We start from the raw sequence: 13,141 nt of genomic DNA, 5'->3' as shown, positions 1-13,141 counted from the left end.
ATGGACCTGTCCTTTGATTCAGGTGGTCAGAATAAAATTCCTTGACAAACAGTTCAAACAGACTCTTCAGTAGACTGGTTAACCCTGCTCACAGCGCTTTGACAAACCAGTCTTTATTTGCAACATGTCATTGGAGACTTGATATGGATGATGTGTGCTTAATGCATGGACCTGTCCTTTGATTCAGGTGGTCAGAATAAAATTCCTTGACAAACAGTTCAAACAGACTCTTCAGTAGAAGGTCTAGTCTTTAAAGAAGTAAAATGTACAGAATCAGATAGCAGACTGGTTAAGTTCTGGTTTTTAATGTAGCAGGCTGTGATTGCCGAGTGGTTAAGGCGTTGGACATGAAAACCAATGGGCTCTCCCCGCGCAGGTTTGAACCCTGCTCACAGCGCATTGACAAACCAGTTGTTATTTGCAACATGTCATTGGAGACTTGATATGGATGATGTGTGCTAAATGCATGGACCTGTCCTTTGATTCAGGTGGTCAGAATAAAATTCCTTGACAAACAGTTCAAACAGACTCTTCAGTAGAAGGTCTAGTATTTAAAGAAGTAAAATGTACAGAATCAGATAGCAGACTGGTTAAGTCCTGGTTTTTAATGTAGCAGGCTGTGATGGCCGAGTGGTTAAGGCGTTGGACATGAAAATCAATGGGGTCTCCCTGCGCAGGTTTGAACCCTGCTTACAGCGCTTTGACAAACCAGTCTTTATTTGCAACATGTCATTGGAGACTTGATATGGATGATGTGTGCTTAATGCATGGACCTGTCCTTTGATTCAGGTGGTCAGAATAAAATTCCTTGACAAACAGTTCAAACAGGCTCTTCAGTAGAAGGTCTAGTCTTTACAGAAGTAAAATGTACAGAATCAGATAGCCGACTGGTTAAGTTCTGGTTTTTAATGTAGCAGGCTGTGATGGCCAAGTGGTTAAGGCGTTGGACTTGAAATCCAATGGGGTCTCCCCGCGCAGGTTCGAACCCTGCTCACAGCGCGTTGACAAACCAGTCAATATTTGCAACATATCATTGGAGACATGATATGGATAATGTGCCTAATGCATGGACTTGTCCTTTGATTCAAGTGCTCATAATGTTTTTTCCTTACGAAGAGTTCAAACAGGCTTTTCAGTAGAAAGTCTAGTCTTTACAGAAGTAAAATGTACAGAATCAGATAGCCGACTGGTTAAGGCCTGGTTTTTAATGTAGCAGGCTGTGATGGCCGAGTCGTTAAGGCGTTGGACTTGAAATCCAATGGGTTCTCCCCGCGCAAGTTTGAACCCTGCTCACAGCGCTTTGACAAACCAGTAATTATTTGCAACATTTCATTGGAGACTAGATGTGGATGATGTGTGCTTAATGCATGGACCTGTCCTTTGATTCAGGTGGTCAGAATAAAATTCCTTGAAAAACAGTTCAAACAGACTCTTCAGTAGAAGGTCTAGTCTTTAAAGAAGTAAAATGTACAGAATCAGATAGCAGACTGGTTAAGTTCTGGTTTTTAATGTAGCAGGCTGTGATGGCCGAGTCGTTAAGGCGTTGGACTTGAAATCCAATGGGTTCTCCCCGCGCAGGTTTGAACCCTGCTCACAGCGCTTTGACAAACCAGTCTTTATTTGCAACATGTCATTGGAGACTTGATATGGATGATGTGTGCTTAATGCATGGACCTGTCCTTTGATGCAGGTGGTCAGAATAAAATTCCTTGACAAACAGTTCAAACAGGCTCTTCAGTAGAAGGTCTAGTCTTTACAGAAGTAAAATGTACAGAATCAGATAGCCGACTGATTAAGTTCTGGTTTTTAATGTAGCAGGCTGTGATGGCCGAGTGGTTAAGGCGTTGGACTTGAAATCCAATGGGGTCTCCCCGCGCAGGTTCGAGCCCTGCTCACAGCGCTTTGACAAACCAGTCTTTATTTGCAACATATCATTGGAGACATGATATGGATAATGTGCCTAATGCATGGACTTGTCCTTTGATTCAAGTGCTCAGAATGTTTTTCCTTGACAGACAGTTCGAACAGGCTTTTCAGTCGAAAGTCTAGTCTTTACAGAAGTAAAATGTACAGAATCAGATAGCCGACTGGTTAAGGCCTGGATTTTAATGTAGCAGGCTGTGATGGCCGAGTAGTTAAGGCGTTGGACTTGAAATCCAATGGAGTCTCCACGCGCAGGTTCGAACCCTGCTCACAGCGCATTGACAAACCAGTTGTTATTTGCAACATGTCATTGGAGACTTGATATGGATGATGTGTGCTTAATGCATGGACCTGTCCTTTGATTCAGGTGGTCAGAAGAAAATTCCTTGACAAACAGTTCAAACAGACTCTTCAGTAGAAGGTCTAGTCTTTAAAGAAGTAAAATGTACAGAATCAGATAGCAGACTGGTTAAGTTCTGGTTTTTAATGTAGCAGGCTGTGATGGCCGAGTGGTTAAGGCGTTGGACTTGAAATCCAATGGGTTCTCCCCGCGCAGGTTTGAACCCTGCTCACAGCGCTTTGACAAACCAGTCTTTATTTGCAACATATCATTGGAGACATGATATGTATAATGTGCCTAATGCATGGACTTGTCCTTTGATTCAAGTGCTCAGAATGTTTTTTCCTTGACGAACAGTTCGAACAGGCTTTTCAGTCGAAAGTCTAGTCTTTAGAGAAGTAAAATGTACAGAATCAGATAGCCGACTGGTTAAGGCCTGGATTTTAATGTAGCAGGCTGTGATGGCCGAGTAGTTAAGGCGTTGGACTGGAAATCCAATGGAGTCTCCACGCGCAGGTTCGAACCCTGCTCACAGCGCATTGACAAACCAGTTGTTATTTGCAACATGTCATTGGAGACTTGATATGGATGATGTGTGCTTAATGCATGGACCTGTCCTTTGATTCAGGTGGTCAGAATAAAATTCCTTGACAAACAGTTCAAACAGACTCTTCAGTAGAAGGTCTAGTCTTTAAAGAAGTAAAATGTACAGAATCAGATAGCAGACTGGTTAAGTTCAGGTTTTTAATGTAGCAGGCTGTGATTCCTTGACAAACAGTTCAAACAGACTCTTCAGTAGAAGGTCTAGTCTTTACAGAAGTAAAATGTACTGAATCAGATAGCCGACTGGTTAAGTTCTGGTTTTTAATGTAGCAGGTTGTGATGGCCGAGTGGTTAAGGTGTTGGACTTGAAATCCAATGGGGTCTCCCCGCGCAGGTTCGAACCCTGCTCACAGCGCTTTGACAAAACAGTCTTTATTTGAAACATATCATTGGAGACATGATATGGATAATGTGCCTAATGCATGGACTTGTCCATTGATTCAAGTTCTGGTTTTTAATGTAGCAGGCTGTGATGGCCGAGTGGTTAAGGCGTTGGACATGAAAACCAATGGGGTCTCCCCGCGCAGTTTTGAACCCTGCTCACAGCGCTTTGACAAACCAGTCTTTATTTGCAACATGTCATTGGAGACTTGATATGGATGATGTGTGCTTAATGCATGGACCTGTCCTTTGATTCAGGTGGTCAGAATAAAATTCCTTGACGAACAGTTCAAACAGGCTTTTCAGTAGAAAGTCTAGTCTTTACAGAAGTAAAATGTACAGAATCAGATAGCCGACTGGTTAAGGCCTGGTTTTTAATGTAGCAGGCTGTGATGGCCGAGTCGTTAAGGCGTTGGACTTGAAATCCAATGGGTTCTCCCCGCGCAAGTTTGAACCCTGCTCACAGCGCTTTGACAAACCAGTCTTTATTTGCAACATGTCATTGGAGACTTGATATGGATGATGTGTGCTTAATGCATGGACCTGTCCTTTGATTCAGGTGGTCAGAATAAAATTCCTTGACAAACAGTTCAAACAGACTCTTCAGTAGACTGGTTAACCCTGCTCACAGCGCTTTGACAAACCAGTCTTTATTTGCAACATGTCATTGGAGACTTGATATGGATGATGTGTGCTTAATGCATGGACCTGTCCTTTGATTCAGGTGGTCAGAATAAAATTCCTTGACAAACAGTTCAAACAGACTCTTCAGTAGAAGGTCTAGTCTTTAAAGAAGTAAAATGTACAGAATCAGATAGCAGACTGGTTAAGTTCTGGTTTTTAATGTAGCAGGCTGTGATTGCCGAGTGGTTAAGGCGTTGGACATGAAAACCAATGGGCTCTCCCCGCGCAGGTTTGAACCCTGCTCACAGCGCATTGACAAACCAGTTGTTATTTGCAACATGTCATTGGAGACTTGATATGGATGATGTGTGCTAAATGCATGGACCTGTCCTTTGATTCAGGTGGTCAGAATAAAATTCCTTGACAAACAGTTCAAACAGACTCTTCAGTAGAAGGTCTAGTATTTAAAGAAGTAAAATGTACAGAATCAGATAGCAGACTGGTTAAGTTCTGGTTTTTAATGTAGCAGGCTGTGATGGCCGAGTGGTTAAGGCGTTGGACATGAAAACCAATGGGTTCTCCCCGCGCAAGTTTGAACCCTGCTCACAGCGCTTTGACAAACCAGGAATTATTTGCAACATGTCATTGGAGACTAGATATGGATGATGTGTGCTTAATGCATGGACCTGTCCTTTGATTTTTGGTGGTCAGAATAAAATTCCTTGACAAACAGTTCAAACAGACTCTTCAGTAGAAGGTCTAGTCTTTAAAGAAGTAAAATGTACAGAATCAGATAGCAGACTGGTTAAGTCCTGGTTTTTAATGTAGCAGGCTGTGATGGCCGAGTGGTTAAGGCGTTGGACATGAAAATCAATGGGGTCTCCCTGCGCAGGTTCGAACCCTGCTTACAGCGCTTTGACAAACCAGTCTTTATTTGCAACATGTCATTGGAGACTTGATATGGATGATGTGTGCTTAATGCATGGACCTGTCCTTTGATTCAGGTGGTCAGAATAAAATTCCTTGACAAACAGTTCAAACAGGCTCTTCAGTAGAAGGTCTAGTCTTTACAGAAGTAAAATGTACAGAATCAGATAGCCGACTGGTTAAGTTCTGGTTTTTAATGTAGCAGGCTGTGATGGCCAAGTGGTTAAGGCGTTGGACTTGAAATCCAATGGGGTCTCCCCGCGCAGGTTCGAACCCTGCTCACAGCGCGTTGACAAACCAGTCAATATTTGCAACATATCATTGGAGACATGATATGGATAATGTGCCTAATGCATGGACTTGTCCTTTGATTCAAGTGCTCATAATTTTTTTCCTTACGAAGAGTTCAAACAGGCTTTTCAGTAGAAAGTCTAGTCTTTACAGAAGTAAAATGTACAGAATCAGATAGCCGACTGGTTAAGGCCTGGTTTTTAATGTAGCAGGCTGTGATGGCCGAGTCGTTAAGGCGTTGGACTTGAAATCCAATGGGTTCTCCCCGCGCAAGTTTGAACCCTGCTCACAGCGCTTTGACAAACCAGTAATTATTTGCAACATTTCATTGGAGACTAGATGTGGATGATGTGTGCTTAATGCATGGACCTGTCCTTTGATTCAGGTGGTCAGAATAAAATTCCTTGAAAAACAGTTCAAACAGACTCTTCAGTAGAAGGTCTAGTCTTTAAAGAAGTAAAATGTACAGAATCAGATAGCAGACTGGTTAAGTTCTGGTTTTTAATGTAGCAGGCTGTGATGGCCGAGTCGTTAAGGCGTTGGACTTGAAATCCAATGGGTTCTCCCCGCGCAGGTTTGAACCCTGCTCACAGCGCTTTGACAAACCAGTCTTTATTTGCAACATGTCATTGGAGACTTGATATGGATGATGTGTGCTTAATGCATGGACCTGTCCTTTGATGCAGGTGGTCAGAATAAAATTCCTTGACAAACAGTTCAAACAGGCTCTTCAGTAGAAGGTCTAGTCTTTACAGAAGTAAAATGTACAGAATCAGATAGCCGACTGATTAAGTTCTGGTTTTTAATGTAGCAGGCTGTGATGGCCGAGTGGTTAAGGCGTTGGACTTGAAATCCAATGGGGTCTCCCCGCGCAGGTTCGAGCCCTGCTCACAGCGCTTTGACAAACCAGTCTTTATTTGCAACATATCATTGGAGACATGATATGGATAATGTGCCTAATGCATGGACTTGTCCTTTGATTCAAGTGCTCAGAATGTTTTTCCTTGACAGACAGTTCGAACAGGCTTTTCAGTCGAAAGTCTAGTCTTTACAGAAGTAAAATGTACAGAATCAGATAGCCGACTGGTTAAGGCCTGGATTTTAATGTAGCAGGCTGTGATGGCCGAGTAGTTAAGGCGTTGGACTTGAAATCCAATGGAGTCTCCACGCGCAGGTTCGAACCCTGCTCACAGCGCATTGACAAACCAGTTGTTATTTGCAACATGTCATTGGAGACTTAATATTGATGATGTGTGCTTAATGCATGGACCTGTCCTTTGATTCAGGTGGTCAGAAGAAAATTCCTTGACAAACAGACTCTTCAGTAGAAGGTCTAGTCTTTAAAGAAGTAAAATGTACAGAATCAGATAGCAGACTGGTTAAGTTCTGGTTTTTAATGTAGCAGGCTGTGATGGCCGAGTGGTTAAGGCGTTGGACTTGAAATCCAATGGGGTCTCCCCGCGCAGGTTCGAACCCTGCTCACAGCGCTTTGACAAACCAGTTTGCAACATATCATTGGAGACATGATATGGATAATGTGCCTAATGCATGGACTTGTCCTTTGATTCAAGTGCTCATAATGTTTTTTCCTTACGAAGAGTTCAAACAGGCTTTTCAGTAGAAAATCTAGTCTTTACAGAAGTAAAATGTACAGAATTAGATAGCCGACTGGTCAAGGCCTGGTTTTTAATGTAGCAGGCTCTGATGGCAGAGTCGTTAAGGCGTTGGACTTGAAATCCAATGGGTTCTCCCCGCGCATGTTCGAACCCTGCTCACAGCGCTTTGACAAATCAGTCTTTATTTGCAACATGTCATTGGAGACTTGATATGGATGATGTGTGCTTAATTCATGGACCTCTCCTTTTATTCAGGTGGTCAGAATAAAATTCCTTGATAAACAGTTCAAACAGGCTCTTCAGTAGAAGGTCTAGTCTTTACAGAAGTAAAATGTACAGAATCAGATAGCAGACTGGTTAAGTTCTGGTTTTGAATGTAGCAGGCTGTGATGGCCGAGTGGTTAAGGCGTTGGACTTGAAATCAAATGGGGTCTCCCCGCGCTGGTTAGAACCCTGCTCACAGCGCTTTGACAAACCAGTCTTTATTTGCAACATATCATTGGAGACATGATATGGATAATGTGCCTAATGCATGGACTTGTCCTTTATTCAAGTGCTCAGAATGTTTTTTCCTTGACGAAGAGTTCAAACAGGCTTTTCAGTAGAAAATCTAGTCTTTACAGAGGTAAAATGTATAGAATTAGATAGCCGACTGGTCAAGGCCTGGTTTTTAATGTAGCAGGCTGTGATGGCCGAGTCGTTAAGGCGTTGGACTTGAAATCCAATGGGTTCTCCCCGCGCATGTTCGAACCCTGCTCACAGCGCTTTGACAAATCAGTCTTTAGTTGCAACATGTCATTGGACACTTGATATGGATGATGTGTGCTTAATTCATGGACCTGTCCTTTTATTCAGGTGGTCAGAATAAAATTCCTTGATAAACAGTTCAAACAGGCTCTTCAGTAGAAGGTCTAGTCTTTACAGAAGTAAAATGTACAGAATCAGATAGCCGACTGGTTAAGTTCTGGTTTTGAATGTAGCAGGCTGTGATGGCCGAGTCGTTAAGGCGTTGGACTTGAAATCAAATGGGGTCTCCCCGCGCTGGTTCGAACCCTGCTCACAGCGCTTTGACAAACCAGTCTTTATTTGCAACATATCATTGGAGACATGATATGGATAATGTGCCTAATGCATGGACTTGTCCTTTTATTCAAGTGCTCAGAATGTTTTTTCCTTGACGAACAGTTCAAACAGGCTTTTCAGTAGAAAGTCTAGTCTTTACAGAAGTAAAATGTACAGAATCAGATAGCCGACTGAACCCGGCTAGGGCCTGGTTTTTAATGTAGCAGGCTGTGATGTCCGAGTGGTTAAGGTGTTGGACTTGAAATCCAATGGGGTTTCCCCACGCATGATCGAACCCTGCTCACAGTGCTTTGACAAACCAGTCTTTATTTGCAACATGTCATTGGAGACTTGATATGGATAATGTCTGGACTTGTCCTTTGATTCAGGTGGTCAGAATAAAATTCCTTGACAAACAGTTCAAACAGGCTCTTCAATAGAAGGTCTGGTCTTTACAGAAGTAAAATGTACAGAATCAGATAGCCGACTGGTTAAGGCCTGGTTTTTAATGTAGCAGGCTGTGATGGCCGAGTCGTTAAGGCGTTGGACTTGAAATCCATTGGGTTCTCCCCGCGCATGTTTGAACCCTGCTCACAGCGCTTTGACAAATCAGTCTTTATTTGCATCGTGTCATTGGAGACTTGATATGGATAATGTGTGCTTAATGCATAGACTTGTCCTTTGATTCAGGTGGTCAGAATAAAATTCCTTGACAAACAGGCTCTTCAATAGAAGATCTGGTCTTTACAGAAGTAAAATGTAAAGATACCCGACTGGTTAAGCCTTGTATTTAACGTAGCAAGCTGCGATGGCCGAGTGGTTAAGGCGTTGGTCTTGAAATCCAATGGGGTTTCCCCACGCATGATCGAACCCTGCTCACAGTGCTTTGACAAACCAGTCTTTATTTGCAACATGTCATTGGAGACTTGATATGGATAATGTCTGGACTTGTCCTTTGATTCAGGTGGTCAGAATAGAATTCCTTGACAAACAGTTCAAACAGGCTCTTCAGTAGAACGTCTTGTCTTTACAGAATTAAAATGTACAGAATCAGATAGGGGACTGGTTAAGGCCTGGTTTTTAATGTAGCAAGCTGCGATGGCCGAGTGGTTAAGGCGTTGGACTTGAAATCCAATGGGGTCTCCCTGCGCAGATTCTAACCCTGCTCACAGCGCTTTGACAAACCAATCTTTATTTGCAACATGTCATTGGAGACTTGATATGGAGAATGTTTGCTTAATGCATGGACTTGTTCTTTGATTTAGGTGCTCAGAGTATATCTGCATTGGCAAACAGTTAAAATAGTCTCTTCAGTACAGATACTGTTGTATGTATTAGATTTATTATGGAAATTCTGAGAGCCAGGTCCTCAGACTTGAAACCCCATGGGGTCTCTCTGCTCTTTTTTAAATCTTATTCTCAGTGAATAGTCCACTTGTACTTTCTCTGCACATAGTTTTTTGACTTGCACATTCAACTTCCAACCTTCACAGCTTTGGAAAGGACCGAGAATAATTTGTGCAATAAGAGTAAAATGTTGGGCCATCAAGTTTACCATTTTTCACCAATGATGTCTGTTTCCAAATCCCAATCCCTTGACTTGCATTCCAACAGCTGCAATGGCCGAGTTCTTTAGACTTTGGACCTGAATTTCAATGGGGTCTCCCCACCCATGTTCTTAACTTGCTTGAAGCATATAGCCCACTTCTGCTTTCTCCTCATCAATTTCCTTAGATTCCTGTGATGGCTAAGTGGTTTAAGCATTGTAATTGAAGTCCAATGTATTCTCCCTGTACAGTTTTCAACTCTGCTTACTGGGCGATGATAAAGTCGACCTTTAATAATTGGGTCTATCTCTTTTGAATTTAAATTGTCCTTACTTTATGTGCTCGTCCCACGATTGATGTGCTTAGAAAATTGCTTTTTTAAATGTATTTATTTATTAGCTTTATTTGTAACATGTCATTGGGGACTTGATATGGATAATGCTTGGACATGTCCTTTGATTCAAGTGCTCAGAATTGATCTTCCATGACAAATGTTTCAAGTAGGTTCTTCAATAGCGTTAATCTGGTCACTTTAGAGGTAAAATGGACAGAACGAGATAGCGGACTGGTTAAGGCCTGGTTTTTAACATAGCAAGCTGCGATTGCCGAGTGGTAAAGGTGTTGGACTTGAATTCCAATGGGGTCTGCCCGTGCAGGTTCGAACAGTGCTATGACAAACCAGTTTTCATTTTTAACATATCCTTGGTGACTTGAGATGGATAATGTGATTAATGCCTGGACTTGTCCTTTGATTCAAGTGCTCAGAATATTTTTTCCTTGACAAACAGTCAAGTTGGTTTAGCACTTGTTAGGCACTGTGGAGCATGAATTTAAATCATTCGCTTTTTTATTTTATTGAACTGAAGGTACCTGCATCGGATGGTCAACGAGGTCAAATCGCAACGTCAGTGATTTCCAGGTCGAAAAATCGGAGCTCTAGAAAGATGCCAGAGTTTCCGAGTTGGATGACCTTTCAAAATGATTTTTGACGTCACGGTCTTTGCGCTCTCCTTCCTTTCCTCCGGTGAGACTGACCAGAGAGAGGGGACACCGTCTTCCACCTGATGGCGAAACTCGAGTCGCACCACATCTGCCTTATGCACAAATTCATGTTGTTCCTACTGCCAGAGAAAGTGAAATATTCCTTAATATTAAAATCGACATGACGAGCTGCTAATAATAATAAAATACAGGCTATCAAAACTTGGCTACACATTCTTTGCAGCTGCAGTCCGAGCGGAAGTACGGAGAAGCAAGTTTTGTAATAGTGTTGATTAAAAACAGTGACAGTGCTGAATATCAACTTAAACATGACCTCACTCATAAAAACCGCATCTCTTTGCTGTATTCGTTGACAGTATCTCTGTGGTCATGGTTTTAAAAGTTATTAAATCTTACGTAGGTTAGTAGCCTATTAAACTTGGCTGTGGCCAGGGTCTTGGAAGCTCTTTAGCCACAGTGATTTGAGCTATCCGATTGGGGACAGGACTTTGAATCAAGTGCACCTACAGGCAACAGCTCAACACGATTTTTAAAAAGGAGCGCAAGCCTTTATCGTTCGTTGGCTTTTCTACAGAAATATTTGGTGATCGACTAGGAATGCCTTGAAGATCGACCAGTCGATCGATTGGTTGGTGACCACTGTGGTAGGCTAAACAGTCAAACAAGTTGACCTACAGTATGTTGCAGAGGTGAGACCAAGTCATTGTTTTACAAGTCACTAGTAAGTCTCAAGTCTTAGCACTCAAGTCCCAAGTCAAGACAGGCAAGTTCAAGTTAAGTCAAGACCGTCAAGTATCAAGTCAAATCTCAAGACCGAAACTTTGAGTTTCGATTCCTAAACAAGTCATAATGTGCTCTTCACCAAATGTCATACCATTTCATATTTTTAACAAGATTAATAGTATATTACATTTACGCAAATCATGAATGCTTTCAAAAATATCTATATATTTATTACTTTCCAAATAAACATTATATTTCAATTGAAATACAGTTGAAGTTGGAAGTTTACATACACCTTAGCCAAATACATTTAAACTCAGTTTTTCACAATTCTTGACACTTAATCCTAGCAAACAATTCCCTGTCTTAAATCAGTTAGGATTGCCACTTTATTTTAAGAATGTGAAATGTCAGAATAATAGTAGAGAGAATTATTTATTTCAGCTTTTATTTCTTTTATCGCATTCCCAGTGGGTCAGAAGTTTACATACACTCAATTAGTATTTGGTAGCATTGTCTTTAAATTGTTTAACTTGGGTCAAACGTTTCGGGTAGCCTTCCACAAACTTCCCCCAATAGGTTGGGTGAATTTTGGCCCATTCCTCCTGACAGGGCTAGTGTAACTGAGTCAGGTTAGTAGGCCTACTTGCTCGCACACGCTTTTTCAGTTCTGCCCACGAATGTTCTATAGGATTGAGGTCAGGGCTTTGTGATGGACACTCCAATACTTTGACTTTGTTGTCCTTAAGCCATTTTGCCACAACTTTGGAAGTATGCTTGGGGTCATTGTCCATTTGGAAGACCCATTTGCGACCAATCTTCATCTTCCTGACTGATGTCTTGAGATGTTGCTTCACTATATCCACATAATTTTCCTACCTCACGATCCCATCTATTTTGTGAAGTGCACCAGTCCCTCCTGTAGCAAAGCACCCCCACACATGATTCTGCCACCCCCGTGCTTCACGGTTGGGATGGTGTTCTTCGGCTTGAAAGCCTCCCCATTTTTCCTCCAAACATAACGATGGTCATTACGGCCGAACAGTTCTATTTTTATTTCATCAGACCTGCAAAATGTACGATCTTTGTCCCCATGTGCAGTTGCAAACCGTAGTCTGGCTTTTTTATGGAGGTTTTGGAGCAGTGGCTTCTTCCTTGTTGAGAGGCCTTTCAGTTTATGTCGATATAGGACTCGTTTTTACTGTGAATGTAGATACTTTTATACCTGTTTCCTCCAGCATCTTCACACGGTTCTTTGCTGTTGTTCTTGGATTGATTTGCACTTTTCACACCAAAGTACGTTCAACTCTAGGACACAGAACGCATCTCCTTCCTGAGCGGTATGATGGCTGCGTGGTCCCATGGTGTTTATACTTGCGTACTATTGTTTGTACAGATGAACGTGGTACCTTCAGGCATTTGGAAATTGATCCCAAGGATGAACCAGACTTGTGGAGGTCAAACATTTTTTTCTGAGGTCTTGGCTGATTTCTTTTGATTTTCCTATGATGTCAAGCAAAGAGAAGTTGAGTTTGAAGGTAGGCCTTGACATTCATCCACAGGTACACCTCCAATTGACTCAAATGATGTCAATTAGCCTATCAGAAGCTTCTAAAGCCATGACATCATTTTCTGGAATTTTCGAAGCTGTTTGAAGGCATAGTCAACTTAGTGCATGTAAACTTCTAACCCACTGGTATGACCCACCAATGTAGACTTGTACACAATCGCCTAACCTTAACACACACACACACACACACACACACACACACACACACTCTCTCTGTGTGATTACAGTAGGCTAACGTATGTCAATGGTTTTAGGAACAGCAGTAACATCAGGCAGGATTTAGGCTACCAACTGCCTTGCCAGTTGTAGCTCAATCTTGGGTGCAATGATCACGTTCCCGTACTGACTGACTGTGTGGAGGCTCATTGATTTAACGTTACGTTAGCCTACATGATACACCAGTAAAGTAATAAAATATATAGCTGTCAGCTATCTTAGCCACGACTTACTATTCTTTGTGCAGCTTTAAATGTCAAACAAAGTTGGATATTGTTGCGCTTCCGTCTGTAATTTTCTTCCCGTTTTTTTCTTG

The 13,141-nt window shown here is 42.0% G+C and overlaps 29 non-coding genes across 29 annotated transcripts; all 29 read left to right on the top strand.

Moving 5' to 3' along the window:
• The first annotated feature begins 315 nt into the window (after window positions 1-315).
• On the top strand, window positions 316-397 carry trnas-uga (transfer RNA serine (anticodon UGA)). Its single transcript has one exon. It is a non-coding gene; the product is annotated as a tRNA-Ser (tRNA).
• Window positions 398-616: 219 nt separating this feature from the next.
• Window positions 617-698, top strand: trnas-uga (transfer RNA serine (anticodon UGA)). The gene has a single exon. It is a non-coding gene; the product is annotated as a tRNA-Ser (tRNA).
• A 219-nt stretch (window positions 699-917) lies between these two features.
• Window positions 918-999, top strand: trnas-uga (transfer RNA serine (anticodon UGA)). The gene has a single exon. It is a non-coding gene; the product is annotated as a tRNA-Ser (tRNA).
• A 217-nt stretch (window positions 1,000-1,216) lies between these two features.
• On the top strand, window positions 1,217-1,298 carry trnas-uga (transfer RNA serine (anticodon UGA)). The gene has a single exon. It is a non-coding gene; the product is annotated as a tRNA-Ser (tRNA).
• Window positions 1,299-1,517: 219 nt separating this feature from the next.
• Window positions 1,518-1,599, top strand: trnas-uga (transfer RNA serine (anticodon UGA)). The gene has a single exon. It is a non-coding gene; the product is annotated as a tRNA-Ser (tRNA).
• A 219-nt stretch (window positions 1,600-1,818) lies between these two features.
• On the top strand, window positions 1,819-1,900 carry trnas-uga (transfer RNA serine (anticodon UGA)). The gene has a single exon. It is a non-coding gene; the product is annotated as a tRNA-Ser (tRNA).
• Window positions 1,901-2,117: 217 nt separating this feature from the next.
• Window positions 2,118-2,199, top strand: trnas-uga (transfer RNA serine (anticodon UGA)). The gene has a single exon. It is a non-coding gene; the product is annotated as a tRNA-Ser (tRNA).
• Window positions 2,200-2,418: 219 nt separating this feature from the next.
• On the top strand, window positions 2,419-2,500 carry trnas-uga (transfer RNA serine (anticodon UGA)). The gene has a single exon. It is a non-coding gene; the product is annotated as a tRNA-Ser (tRNA).
• A 218-nt stretch (window positions 2,501-2,718) lies between these two features.
• trnas-gga (transfer RNA serine (anticodon GGA)) lies at window positions 2,719-2,800 on the top strand. The gene has a single exon. It is a non-coding gene; the product is annotated as a tRNA-Ser (tRNA).
• Window positions 2,801-3,139: 339 nt separating this feature from the next.
• trnas-uga (transfer RNA serine (anticodon UGA)) lies at window positions 3,140-3,221 on the top strand. Its single transcript has one exon. It is a non-coding gene; the product is annotated as a tRNA-Ser (tRNA).
• Window positions 3,222-3,332: 111 nt separating this feature from the next.
• Window positions 3,333-3,414, top strand: trnas-uga (transfer RNA serine (anticodon UGA)). The gene has a single exon. It is a non-coding gene; the product is annotated as a tRNA-Ser (tRNA).
• A 219-nt stretch (window positions 3,415-3,633) lies between these two features.
• Window positions 3,634-3,715, top strand: trnas-uga (transfer RNA serine (anticodon UGA)). Its single transcript has one exon. It is a non-coding gene; the product is annotated as a tRNA-Ser (tRNA).
• Window positions 3,716-4,099: 384 nt separating this feature from the next.
• On the top strand, window positions 4,100-4,181 carry trnas-uga (transfer RNA serine (anticodon UGA)). The gene has a single exon. It is a non-coding gene; the product is annotated as a tRNA-Ser (tRNA).
• A 219-nt stretch (window positions 4,182-4,400) lies between these two features.
• On the top strand, window positions 4,401-4,482 carry trnas-uga (transfer RNA serine (anticodon UGA)). The gene has a single exon. It is a non-coding gene; the product is annotated as a tRNA-Ser (tRNA).
• Window positions 4,483-4,702: 220 nt separating this feature from the next.
• On the top strand, window positions 4,703-4,784 carry trnas-uga (transfer RNA serine (anticodon UGA)). The gene has a single exon. It is a non-coding gene; the product is annotated as a tRNA-Ser (tRNA).
• A 219-nt stretch (window positions 4,785-5,003) lies between these two features.
• Window positions 5,004-5,085, top strand: trnas-uga (transfer RNA serine (anticodon UGA)). The gene has a single exon. It is a non-coding gene; the product is annotated as a tRNA-Ser (tRNA).
• Window positions 5,086-5,301: 216 nt separating this feature from the next.
• trnas-uga (transfer RNA serine (anticodon UGA)) lies at window positions 5,302-5,383 on the top strand. The gene has a single exon. It is a non-coding gene; the product is annotated as a tRNA-Ser (tRNA).
• A 219-nt stretch (window positions 5,384-5,602) lies between these two features.
• Window positions 5,603-5,684, top strand: trnas-uga (transfer RNA serine (anticodon UGA)). Its single transcript has one exon. It is a non-coding gene; the product is annotated as a tRNA-Ser (tRNA).
• Window positions 5,685-5,903: 219 nt separating this feature from the next.
• trnas-uga (transfer RNA serine (anticodon UGA)) lies at window positions 5,904-5,985 on the top strand. The gene has a single exon. It is a non-coding gene; the product is annotated as a tRNA-Ser (tRNA).
• Window positions 5,986-6,202: 217 nt separating this feature from the next.
• On the top strand, window positions 6,203-6,284 carry trnas-uga (transfer RNA serine (anticodon UGA)). The gene has a single exon. It is a non-coding gene; the product is annotated as a tRNA-Ser (tRNA).
• Window positions 6,285-6,494: 210 nt separating this feature from the next.
• On the top strand, window positions 6,495-6,576 carry trnas-uga (transfer RNA serine (anticodon UGA)). Its single transcript has one exon. It is a non-coding gene; the product is annotated as a tRNA-Ser (tRNA).
• Window positions 6,577-6,787: 211 nt separating this feature from the next.
• On the top strand, window positions 6,788-6,869 carry trnas-uga (transfer RNA serine (anticodon UGA)). Its single transcript has one exon. It is a non-coding gene; the product is annotated as a tRNA-Ser (tRNA).
• Window positions 6,870-7,088: 219 nt separating this feature from the next.
• trnas-uga (transfer RNA serine (anticodon UGA)) lies at window positions 7,089-7,170 on the top strand. The gene has a single exon. It is a non-coding gene; the product is annotated as a tRNA-Ser (tRNA).
• A 217-nt stretch (window positions 7,171-7,387) lies between these two features.
• On the top strand, window positions 7,388-7,469 carry trnas-uga (transfer RNA serine (anticodon UGA)). The gene has a single exon. It is a non-coding gene; the product is annotated as a tRNA-Ser (tRNA).
• A 219-nt stretch (window positions 7,470-7,688) lies between these two features.
• On the top strand, window positions 7,689-7,770 carry trnas-uga (transfer RNA serine (anticodon UGA)). The gene has a single exon. It is a non-coding gene; the product is annotated as a tRNA-Ser (tRNA).
• A 224-nt stretch (window positions 7,771-7,994) lies between these two features.
• trnas-uga (transfer RNA serine (anticodon UGA)) lies at window positions 7,995-8,076 on the top strand. The gene has a single exon. It is a non-coding gene; the product is annotated as a tRNA-Ser (tRNA).
• A 208-nt stretch (window positions 8,077-8,284) lies between these two features.
• Window positions 8,285-8,366, top strand: trnas-uga (transfer RNA serine (anticodon UGA)). Its single transcript has one exon. It is a non-coding gene; the product is annotated as a tRNA-Ser (tRNA).
• A 203-nt stretch (window positions 8,367-8,569) lies between these two features.
• On the top strand, window positions 8,570-8,651 carry trnas-uga (transfer RNA serine (anticodon UGA)). Its single transcript has one exon. It is a non-coding gene; the product is annotated as a tRNA-Ser (tRNA).
• A 208-nt stretch (window positions 8,652-8,859) lies between these two features.
• trnas-uga (transfer RNA serine (anticodon UGA)) lies at window positions 8,860-8,941 on the top strand. Its single transcript has one exon. It is a non-coding gene; the product is annotated as a tRNA-Ser (tRNA).
• Window positions 8,942-13,141: the final 4,200 nt, after the last annotated feature.

This window comes from Oncorhynchus clarkii, chromosome 12 (assembly GCF_045791955.1).
Source record: "Oncorhynchus clarkii lewisi isolate Uvic-CL-2024 chromosome 12, UVic_Ocla_1.0, whole genome shotgun sequence".
Taxonomy (NCBI): Eukaryota; Metazoa; Chordata; class Actinopteri; order Salmoniformes; family Salmonidae; genus Oncorhynchus; species Oncorhynchus clarkii.
The sequence above is the reverse complement of the archived record's forward strand: the minus strand, read 5'-3'. Positions and strand labels throughout refer to the sequence as shown.